This window comes from Sceloporus occidentalis, unplaced genomic scaffold (assembly GCF_023333645.1).
Source record: "Sceloporus occidentalis isolate IW3139 unplaced genomic scaffold, rSceOcc1.0.p SCAF_10, whole genome shotgun sequence".
Lineage (NCBI taxonomy): Eukaryota > Metazoa > Chordata > Lepidosauria > Squamata > Phrynosomatidae > Sceloporus > Sceloporus occidentalis.
In genome coordinates, this window is record NW_028316990.1 from 9,426,136 (window position 1) to 9,437,492 (window position 11,357).

Sequence of the window (11,357 nt, forward strand, 5' to 3'; positions counted from 1 at the left end):
ATCCAACATTCTCTAAGCAGATGTTAAACATACTGTATGTGCATGCAAGAATACCTTGTGTCAGCAGTGTGCAACCCCGACGCAGAATAGCAACACTGCATAACACAGCTTATTACTGGGTGCCATTTTGCAGTCCATCTGTTTTACCAGTGCTGCTAGTGGTGCTGAAACTTGCTGGTGAGGAATATACACTTGTCCCTCCACATTTGAGACTTTGACTTTTGCAGATTTGATTATTCATGGATTTTATTAATATGTTCTGTTAGGAATATCTAGGTCCTCTGGGGAAATTCTGTGGTCAACTTTAACCAAATGTCCCACTGAAGGACCTATAGATTCCTAGAGAGAACATTCCCTATAGACATTTGTAGCTCCTCCAGCACAATTCTATGGTCAATGTCTGACAGATGTTGACCACAGAGTTGCACTGGAGGACCTAGAGGTTCCAAGAGAGGTGTAAAAAGATAGTGTTTTTGTTATCTGTGGTTTTTCCACACTCACAGGGGTCCTGTGCCACTAACCCCAGCGAATGTGGAGGGATGAGTGTAGTTCAATACCTTTGACAAGTCCCATAAAAGACCACCTTAGAATGGGAAGAACCTCCTTCAAAAGCCAAAGTGGATTAACCAAACCACTGCAATGGGACCCACCTCTACCTACTTGACCTAATAAGAGATGAAACAATAGTCATATTTAAATATTTAAAATGATGTTATATTGAGGATGGAGCAAGCATATTTTCTGCTGCTCCAGAGACTGGGACACAGAGCAATGGATTTAAAGTACACAAAAAGAGATCCTACCTCAACATTAGGAAGAACCTCCTGATGGTAAGAGCTGTTCTACAGTGGAACACTGTATATACTCATGTATAAGTCTAGAAATTTTAGTCTAAAAATTAACCCCAAAATTTGACCACGTGTCAATATTAGTGCTATATAGTGCTACTCTTATTTTTAAAAAGGAACCATCTCCTTGTATGATCTGTCCTGGAAGCACTTATCCACCCCTACTCTCTCATCCATCCAGCCTTTAGTGTGAACACAAACAATTGTGCCTGCTGGGATTTTTTATGTTCTTTAGCGCTTTGCTTTATCCTTTAGATCCTTTGCTATATGCCCCTAAGTTAACCCTCGACTTATCCATGGGTCATACCAAAATCCATAATTTTTGCTCCAAAACCTGCCCTCGACTTATACATGAGGTTGACTGACAGTCAAGTATGTATGCTGTTGTTTCAGAGTGCAGTGGAGTCTCCTTCTTTGGAGGTTTTTAAACAGAAGCTGGATGTCTGGATGTCAGGAGTGCTTTGATTGTGTATTCCTGCATGGCAGAATGGAGTTGGATGGTCCTTGGGGGACCCTTCCAGTTCTATCATTCTTAAAGACCTGTTGCCATTGGGACCCCACATTCCTTGCCTGCGTTATTCTCCCCCAGACGCTGCCACTGAGCTGCCTCTTCTTTGCCCTCTTCCCCAAAGCCTTTTTGCATACTGCAAAATAATGACAGCCAATCCCTTCTCCTCCAGCCCCCCATTTCTTCCTTTTACCCCCAGCAGCCCTTAATTTGCCTTCTGATCGGCCCGAGGAAGTCCACTTTAGGGCAAAAGGTCAGACGCCAGCATGGTTCTCCTCCTGGATTTGGCAGGGACTGGAGATTTCTCCGGAGGGCAGTCAATGTTCCCTTTGCCAGCTGCTGGCCTCCGGGGCCTAATCCCTTGCCCTATACACTAGTCGGTGCCCTGGGAGGAGGAGATGGAACCTTTTCAGCAGAATAATGATTTTAATGGTGCAGTTACTATACATTTTCTGTTACTATACATCACGCCAGCAACAAACAGAAGGATTGGGAGGGGTTGAGTTTCTCCTTTGGACAGGCCAGAGATGCTAAAAGGATAAAACCATTGCATTATACAAAACCAATTTCTTGCTTGGTGCTCAATGCCCTCCTTTCTCTCCCTTTCCTAGTTCAGGTCCCCTGCCACACACCTCCACAAATCCAGGTGACTTTTTTCACTTGCTCTTAACCAAGGGAGCTATAGGAGTGGGAAGAGAGAGGAAACCAACTCATTTTAATTTAGCAGCCATTAGCCTTCCAAACATCAAAGGGTGGGGGAAATGGAATTCCTCATTAGCTAATAAAAAGCCCGTTGCTGGCTCTCTCTCACATGCTCTTTAATATAATTAATGGCAGCCAGCACTTCAATTAAAGCTTTTGCAAACTTCGTTCCCTCCATGATTATAACCCTCGCCCACATGCTCCTGTCTCTCTTTGTAACCTTCACATGGATTCGCCAGCTTGGCGTCAGCCTGAGAGTCACCCCGGGACGGCCCTGGTTCCAATTTCCCATTGAGCCCCCAAAGCTTGGTAGATGATCTTGAGCTAATCCACCTCGCAAGGTTGTTGTGATGGTCGAATGGAAAGGAGGGTACACTCTGTGTAATCATATTGACATCACTGGAGAAAATGTAAGGTAGAATAGCCCTATGCCTAAGGCCAGCAAGGGCCCAAGGGGACCTAAGAGAAGCAGCTACAGGTAAATCACTCCAGTCCACATCCAGCAGAGGAAATCCAAGAAGATGATGAAGATCTCAGACAATCCAAGAAGATGAAGATAAAATAAATTGGTTCAAACTTCAAAGTATTCACCTTTTGTTATCATCACAATTACCTTATAAGACTTCCATCAATTATGTTCTACAGTACTATGCAGATTTCCTCCTGTACTCATATATACCCTAATTTTCTTTATTTTCTCACAATTCAAATTGAAATTCATCTACTACATAAACGTTCTATTACCTAGTTTTATATTTTCACATAACATATTGTGTGACCCACTTGTTGCCACCCTCCTTTGCCTTTTCATTGATCCATCGTTACTTAGGATGAATCCTCATTATCTCTCCTCTTTATTAATAAATTTATTAATCATTTTCACTCTTGCTTGTTTTAATCATTCATGCTAATTCTTCCTTTGTTCCATTTCTTTTGATTGTATAAGGTTCTTTATTTCGGTCTAATGTTAACTTTGTTAGTTGTATATGCCACAGCTATTACCATTCCATTCAGGGATATATGGGAATTATGGTTTATGAATAAATTAGTACAAAAATATTACTGAGGATTTTGTATGGATTTGGTATGGGAAGAGGAGGTCAGTGCGGGGGATGACACCATGAGTTACCACAGCAGTTGATGCCAACCCCAGTGACACCAATGGCTGGAAGGCTCATTTCCAAACAACCTCCAGCGTGGCCTAGTTGGGTTTTCTAGGCAGAAGACACAACAAGGGAGAGATGCAGATGGCAACCTCTTTGGAGAGACGGCAGAAGAAAACTAATCCCCCTTCCCCATCGCTCCCCAGGGGTCTGACATTATCATCTCTCTGCCGTGTGCCACTCCTCCCTTAGGGCAACTAATCCTAATCACCCCACATCCCACAAGGGGCTACTTCAGATGGCGTGGCCATCTCCAGACGGTCCCAAGAGCCCACCCCAAGCCCTCCTGGCTGACATATCTGCACAGCTGCAGTGGGGCCAATGGAGTGGCAGAGAGACCCTATAACCCCTGCATGGCTGGGATGCTCCTAATCCTCCTTCTCTCTCCCTGCGGAGGGCTGCATTTAAAAAGGGATTACTGGCATTTATTCACTTCAAGGTTTATGGGATCATTACAGGGTCACCATCTGAGCCAAGAGATTCGCCATCCAACAATGACAAAAGTCACTTGGATTCGGTTTTGTGTTGCTGGCTAACTGGCTGGTAGACAAGCAGGTTTTCAGGTTAAGACAGAGAGTGTCATGACACAGTCCAACAAACAGGGGCCTTGGCTGAAGGGGACAGATGACATTTCCCCCCAAGGTATATGAAGACCTTGGAGAACGTGACTTTTTGTACTACAGCTCCCACCATCCTCCAGAGAGCATGGTCTATGGCTAATCCTAATTATGCCACATCAAATATGCTGTAGCCTTACAGGTGATAGCCATCTTCTGTGACTGAAAGAGTGTGACTTGCCCAAGCCCACCTAGTTCCTTTCTGTGGCAGAACAGGGATTTGAACCCTGGTCTCCCAGAGTCCTCCTCATCCACCAAACCACACTTTGATATTACAAGAAGCAAAACCCATTGCAGTTGTTGCAGAAGAAAACTTTCCATTCTCAACAGCTGGATCACTTCAAGGCTGAGTTCAGGGAGTGGATGGAGGCTGGTATGTTTCTCTTTCCATGTCTTCTGCTCCTCCTTATTGCCCTGTTAAGATATGATGCATTTGTATTTTGTTGTTGTTGGTCTATGCCTTCTTTTCTGACTTATAGCGACCCTAAGATGAACCAATCGTGGGCTTTCTTGCCAAGATTTGGTCCAAGGGGATATGCCTTCCTCTAAGGCTGAGAGAGTGTGACTTGCCCAGGGTCACCCAGAGGCTTTGCTTGATGCAACAGAGGAGGATTTGAACCCTGATCACTAGAGTCCAATGTTTAAACGTGGGGCAGGACCCCCAGTGGGGTGCAACAGTTGCTCAAGACTTGGGAGGCTCTGATCTCTTTGCTTCCTCCTCTTCCTAAACGTCTTTATTTGTAAAATCTGAACAATGACATTTCCTTATGAAATGTTAAAATATAAATACAGTGGGCCCTTGGTATCTTCTGGGGTTTGGTTCCAGGAACTCCCCCCTCCCACCGTGGATACCAAAATCCATGAATGCTTAAATCCCATTAAACACAATGGCATAGTAATATGGTGTCTCATACATAAGATAGCAAAATAAGGGGGTTTGGGGGGAGGCTGAGGATTCTTGCCCCCCTTTTCTTTCCAAAAACCAGGCCTGGGGGTGGGGGGGGGCAAGGGGATTAGATGGAGAGGGGGGGTTGGCAGGTGGGGGGTCCTGCCCTCCTTGAGGGGCTGCCAGCCAGACGGGAAATCTTGGGCACATCTGCTCTCCTCCTGGGCTGGGCGACAGATGGGCCCCATCTCTCTTCAGATTTGGGATGCAGTTTGGCGGAGGGGAGGGGGGCAGGAAGCCTAGGGACAGAGGCAGAGGCAGCCCTGGGAAAAGGCCAAGCAAGGAAGGAGGCAGGGGGCCTTTCACACGCCTCTCAGGTTTCCCAGGGCTTCCAGCCAGCCCCAGGCCAAGTGTCCAGGGAAGTGGCTGGGAGGGAGGAAAGAGGCCAAGAAGGAAAGGAAAGGAAGGAAGGAAGGAAGGAAGGAAGGAAGGAAGGAAGGAAGGAAAAGAACTAAGGAAGGGAAGGAAGGAGGGAAGGAAGAGAAGAGACTATGAGAGGGAGGATGGGAAGGAAGGAAGGAAGGAAGGAAGGAAGGAAGGAAAGAGCAGAGAGAGAAAGAAGGAGGGAAAGAGAAAGAAAAGGAAAACAGACAATTTTTCAAGTCATTGGTTGCAAAGACATCTAAAGACCATTGTGACTCCAAAAATCTTCATCAGGCTTGATCTCAGATTTAGCACTGCTGTGACCCCCAAACCAATTCTTCCACATTCTCTTTGACCACTTTTTACTTGCAGCCTTCTTGGCCCTCTCCTCTCTACAATTTCACGAATCTCGTACTTTCCCAACATTCATGTGACATAGCACTGTGATTTTGGTTGTGAGTTTGCTTCATGGAGCAAGTGGTTTCCCACAAGCGAGAGGCCCCCATTGAATAAACAGTGCTTGGGACATCTGGGATTACAGATTACCCTCCTGCCCTTTGCTTGATTTTTAGCTCCTTGTCAGGAGGTTTATGATGAGCCACTGGTAGGAAATGAGAGCTCCTAAATTCCACTTGATTCACCAAGCACATTGGTAGGAATTCCTTGAGTTGCACGATGTCTGTATTCAGCAAAAAAGAGTGGTGTAGTGTAACCATTGTGTAACTATGGGAGATTAGATTTAAAGTGCACATGCATGATGTAGAATCACAAGAATCACTAAAGAAGGAGGATGTGCATTGTTCCCTCCCATAGCAGTAGGGTGGCAATGCACTTTGACTTCTGGTAAGTGCCAGAAGAAGCAGATATGGATTAACCAAGTCACTTTGGGTGATGCACAAAGAGTCAAGGGAGTTTGCCAAGGATGACAGGAGGTGCAGTAACAAGGGCCTATCCATGCCACAATCCCACAGTCATGATAACAGATGCCATCGCAGAAAGACATACATTATGCACCACTTCAGAGGCCAAGAATCCAAATAAATCCACAAACAGGACACACAAAAGTCAAGCAGCTGCTGTGGGACTGATAGCTACCTGATCTTGAAACAGTGGGTGCCTGTTTGCTCAGTATTTCCTATGTAAGTGGTGTTGGTGCCTCTGCCGCTTTTCCTTGTCATGAAGACATTTTACAAATGATAAGTATACTTCTTCAGTGTCCCTCAACTCTGGTTTCTTGTCAATTGGATTCTTCACTAGCTGCTCAGATTGCTGTATGTCATCTGGAGTCAGAGGCCTTTCTATATCTGGCTCCTCTGCACTGGATCCCTCAGATTCCATAAGATGGATTGTGACAGGCGAGTCCATTCTCGGTTTTAGTTAAAGAAGCTATGCCAGCTACTGAACTCCATCCTTGAATTGTTCGGCACCATGGACAGCTCTTTTAATCTTCAGAGGAAACCCTGTATCATGCCTCATTTCCAGGACCCAGGTTCAGGCTATGACATAGACACAGAAACAGAAGAATAGGGGGACATGCCAGTGCATGAGACACACATCAGCCACAGCACAGGGACATGGACTCAACAGTATGCACCACAGCTGAATGTAGATGAGAAAAGAAGGTGCTGCAACAGTTAGAGTACAGCACTTACACAGGAAACGCTCATTAATCAGGCAACAGCTGCAGGAGGCTGCCAGATTATAAATATTCCAGCAACTCCCTTGGGAAGTCATTGCTAACAACCGACCATTCTGGAGGAAGCAACACTCTTGATTCTTGGTTCATGTTTCCAAACAACTTTGGATTCTGCACCATAAACTGACCATGCTACTGGCCACATTCTTGGATTGATGCCTTGGATTTATTGCTGAACCCTACTGACCTAGACTGTCTGGACTCTGAAAACTATGTACGCCTAGTTGATAAGCTCTTTTACATGACTGGGGCTGCTTCTGTCTCATCTCTGATGGACTTTGCCTGATATTTCACCCCTGGCTGACCTCCAGAGTCCCCTGATGACACAGGAGTTACCAGCCACTACCTTGTCTCTCCACTACTGCCTTCTCCCACAACAGAGGGGCAGAAGGAAATCAAAAGGGCAAAGTGTTTAGTGGCTCATGAGGAAGACCTGTGCCTTTCTTACCCCCCCCCCCCCTTCACCAGTGGCAAGAAAGCAGTCGGAGTTCATGGCCCTGCTTAGTGGTTTATTATTCCCTCATCGCTGGTCTAGAGAGAGGCATGGAGTGTGAGAAGGCAGGGAGCATCATGCTCTCCAAGCTCCCAGGCAATGGGATTAAAGGCAGGCCAAGCGGCCGTGCTTGAGAGATAATGTAAGCCCCATCGCCAATGTTCACACATCTCTCTTCCTGGGACTCTGAGGGCTTGTGAAGCCAGGATACCTTGTTCCTTCTCTGTCCTCCCTCCCTTCTCTCTTTCTATCGGTAACCCCTGGCCTGACAACAGCACATAAATCCAGAAGAGGTTTGATGATAAGAGGATGGCCTGTGCTGAAAGATGAGAAGCCCAGATGGCAAGCCAGTGGATGAAAAGGAGAGAAAAGCTGGAGCGCTCTCCTGCTCTTATCTGCCAGCACCTCCATTCATAGAACTTGCCTGGGAGTAGCCTTGAGAGGCTAAAGCATGGATGAAACTGGAACAAGGCAACCACAGGTTGGCTGACATCCTGTGGGTGACAGAAACAGCTATAAATTGCCATATTTCATAGAATCCAAGAGTCAGAAGAGACCCCAAGGGCCAGCCAGTCCAACACCCTTTTGCCATGCTGGAAGACATCATCAAAACACTCCCAGCAGATGGCCATCCAGCTTCTGTTTAAAAGCCTTCAAAGAAGGAAACTCCGTCACACTCCAAAGCAGCATCTTCCACTGTGAACAGTTCTTACTGTCAGGACATTCTTCCTAACGTTTAGGTGGAATCTCTTTTCCAGTAGTTTGAATCCATTGCTCTGGGTCCTGTTCTCTGGAGCAGCAGAAACCAAGCTTGCTCCATCCTCAACATGACATCCTTTCAAATATTCAAACATGGTTATCATGTCCCCTCTTAAGCTTCTCTTCTCCAGGATAAACATCCCCAGCTCCCTAATCTGCTCCTCAGAGGGCTTGGTGGTTTCTGGACCTTTCATCATTTTGGTTTCCCTCCTTTGGACACAGTTCCAGCTTGTCCACATCCTTTTTGAATTGTGGTGCCCAGGACTAGACACAGGATTCAAAGTGAAGTCTGACTAAAGCCGAATAAAGTAGTACTATGACTTTCCTCAATCTAGACACTATTCTCCTATTGATGCAGCCTAGAACCATATTGTTTTTCCTAGCTGCTGCATTCTGCACATCAAACACTTGCACCTTGTACAGTAGAAGTATTGACACAGTAATGTCCATGTCACTAATAATAACGGCTACCTGGCAACTCTAAGTCTGAATCCTGTTGGTTACTAGAGTTTGTTGTTGTTGTCATTGTTGCTCTTGTTGTTGTGTGCTTTCAAGTCATTTCCAACTTATGGTGACCTAAAAGGAAACCTATCATGGGTGTTTTCTTGGCAAGATCTTTTCAGCGGGCTTTTGCAAATGGTGGTCCCCAAATCACTTCAGTTTGGTGCATGGAGCTTAACCATCAGCTTTGCACCAGGTTGTGGGCAGGAATTGTGCCCCAGGACCAAACCACCTTCACCACTGGACATCACTGGCTCTTCCTTGAGTTCCCCTGCCACTTCTGTCTCCATCCCTCCTTCGCTTTCTCTCTCTCTCTCTCTGAAAATTGATAATTAACCTTTTGTCCACGTGGCTGTTGTGTTTATTCGGTTGGAGCGGCTGCAGGTTGCTGATATGGAAATTGCTGTGCGCAGCCAACACCTCATCCCCAACACAATCTGGAGCTGCGCACAGCCGTTGGGCCGAGATAAGCAGGTGCTTATTCACCCGGCCTTGCGGCAGCTGCACACTCTCCACTACCTGATCTCTCCAATCTTGGTGAAAAACTACTCGAGGTTGGGCTAATGTGATGGAGAGGAGTGATATGGCACCTGCTTGGGGGGCGGGGTGCCACGCCAGTTCCCCCTCCCCTTTGCTTGCTTGCTCTTCTCCTCTAGCTTTTATTTCCTTCCCTCTCTCCTAATCTCATTTCTCTTTTCCTCTCTTACCCTTACCCTTTCTGTCTTCTTGCTTATCTCCAACTCCATACCTCCCTCTGATTGCTTTTTCTTCTTCTTCTTAAAAAAGAAATAATTTATCTGAGCTTCTTCTTGAGTCCCTCTCTGGTCAGGGCTTGTTTTAATGACTTCTCACTCTTTTCCCCCCTTCCTTCCATCCCTGGCAGCCCCCACAAACCTCTCCTGGAGCAATTCTTGTCTTCAAGGGTGACTTTGTACCTCTCAGATTTCTGAGATGGCTGTGAGATGAAGAAGGACAATGCTTTGGTCCAAATGGCCAAACAGAGTGACTTCTCTGGACAGCTGTCAAAATCTCTTGCAGGAGGGGAGATTTCTTTCTTTCTCTTTTTAAAATATGCCACAGCAGTGATCTGCCACTTGTCATTTCCCTAGGGACTCTGGGTCAGTTCCTGTTTTGTTTGTTGTCGTGTGTCTTCAAGTCGTCTCTAACTTATGGTGACCCCAAGGTGACCCTATCGTGGGGTTTTCTTGGCAAGATTTGTTCAGAGGCCATTGCCCTCCCTGAGGATGTGGCTTGCCCAAGGTCACCCAGTGGATTTCATGGCTGAGCCAGGAATCGAGCCCTGATCTCCAGAGTAGTAGACCAAAGCTCAGACCATTATGCCAGGCTAGCTTTCCTACATCAGGGTTATATGGTGGAAAACTCCACCCGCAGAGTAATGCATTCAATGCACTGCACAACCCTTAGTTTGAATTTAGCATTTAGCATTTTAGCACATAGGTTTGAATCATACAAGCCATTGTATTCCCTGTTACCCTGAGTGGATGTGAGAGCTGGATAGTTAAGAAGGCGGATAGGAAGAGAATTAATTCATTCGAGATGTGGGGCTGGAGAAGAGTGGTGAGGATAACATGGACAACCAAGAAGTCAAATAAATGGGTCCTAGAGCATAGCAAATCAGAAATCTCTCTGGAAGCCAAGATGACAAGACTCATTGGAAAAAAATAATGCTAGGAAAGGTAGAGAGAAGCAGAAAGAGAGGAAGGCCATATGCCAGATGGATGATGGACTCTATTAAGGAGGCCATGGCTATGAATTTGCAGGACCTGAGCAGAGCCGTGGAAGATAGAGAGTCTTGGAGATGTCTCATCTCCATGGGCTTCCTCACCATGGGTCAGTATCGACTCGAGGGTGGACAACAATAACAACAAATTTAGCATTGACATTTCTATACTGCTTAATAGTGAACTCAGCATTCTCTAAGCAGTTTACAACCTGTAAGTGAATGGCAAGATTGCACAACTCAACCAAGGCACAACTCAACTCAAGCAAGGCACTAAATACACAGCTGAGTGAACAACCAAATACACAACGCATGTCCATGTGCAATGTGTGTCTGCATGCCCAATGACACCACAGGCACACCTCTACTTCCACAAACCAGAGTTGAATGTAGACTTTCCTCATCAGATGAAAATGTCCAACCACTTCTGTAAGTTCAGGCAAAGATCTGACTAACAATCCATGCTCCTAGTTTTAAAGATAAGAGGAAGCCAAGCTGTTTATTATCCCAACTTTCAATTTCAAAGGAATGTGCACAGCAGCTTCCAGGAAAGACAGCAAATAACATTTAAAACCCAGTAAAATGAGCAGACAATAAAATGCACTGGACAGGAGTACACAGTATAAAACAGTAAAACTAATACAGCAATAAAATCTCAAAGCTGTTTGGCTTTGGATAAACACAAGCAGACCAATGAAATAATGACAATGAAAACTTAAAGTTTATTCCTTCATTTGTTTTGAAGGTCTTCAACCCGGTTTTCAAGATCAAAATTACCTTATGACAAAATCACAAGAGCATAAAATGCAGAATGCATGCATGATCAGTAAGAATAAAGACAGCTGTGTTAAAAACAATTACACATATTAAAACTTACTTGCAAGTTGCCAATAGCTAAGCTTTTGGGCTTGGTTTTAGAACAGGGGAAACCCAGACAAGTTTGGGAATCCACCCAAACAATGAGAGTTATAGGGAAGGGACTGTGAATGTTTGGGGGACTCCTGAGGGCCTGACTGAGAC